Below are 992 nucleotides of genomic sequence, written 5' to 3'. Positions count from 1 at the left end.
GGAGATAACTGCTTCCAGCTATGGAACGAATGAGTCCTAGGGATACAAGAGACAGCCAATGGAATAGAGTCAATCCTGTAATAATATTGTTGCATGCTTTCACAGGATAGCTACACTTGTGCTGAAGTACAACATAATTTATAGACATATGGAATGACTACAATGTATGCCTAAAACTAATACAACAAATGTGTGAAGAATATTTCAATGAAAAGTTGACATCCTTTACGCTATCTTTAATTTATCTTTTTTTGCCAATGAACTATCATTCCTGGGGCGCTTGGGTGGCTTAGTCAGTTAAGCACCCGACTTCCCCTCAGGTCATGATCTTGCAGTCCATGAGATTGAGCCTTGCGTCAGGTTCTGTCCGGACAGCTCAGAGCCTGGAGCTTGCCCCAGATTCCGTGTCTCCTGCTCTCTCCCCCCTCCCTCCCTCAGGCTCTCTCCAAAAAAGAAAAACAGAAACATTATAAATTAAAAACAATCATTCCTAATTTAGAATCTGTGAAATTCCATTTATACTAGATTCTCTAACATCACCATCTTGATGTAGAGAGCTTATCTGAATAGTCACTAATAATATCTTTGAGGACACATATGTGGCAGGGTCAGAATGCAACTTACAGGGAGCTACACATCTGTTATGAATTTATTGTATGTATCCTTGGCTAACATTTCCAATGAAATGTGCTTTAGTGATACAGATGTATGAAATAATGTCCATCAGTCAATAGGTCAAATTCCTATAGGACCATTCATTATGCCTTCAATTACTAACTGCCATCTCTTCAAAATTAAAAGAAAGCTGGGACAAGAAAATGTCTTTGAATTTGATGTAAGACAAGACTATGGTGTTTTAAAAGGTTCACCTACCATCTGGCATCCTCAGTTTGGCAGTGGACAGGAGGATAAAAACCCACGATCTTGATGCACACCACTAGCTCCAGAGGGAGAATATGGACCTTCTTGTCAAATACTTTTTATCAATATCA

This window comes from Prionailurus viverrinus, unplaced genomic scaffold, assembly GCF_022837055.1.
Source record: "Prionailurus viverrinus isolate Anna unplaced genomic scaffold, UM_Priviv_1.0 scaffold_72, whole genome shotgun sequence".
NCBI classification, from domain to species: domain Eukaryota; kingdom Metazoa; phylum Chordata; class Mammalia; order Carnivora; family Felidae; genus Prionailurus; species Prionailurus viverrinus.
Note: the sequence above shows the minus strand (reverse complement) of the source record.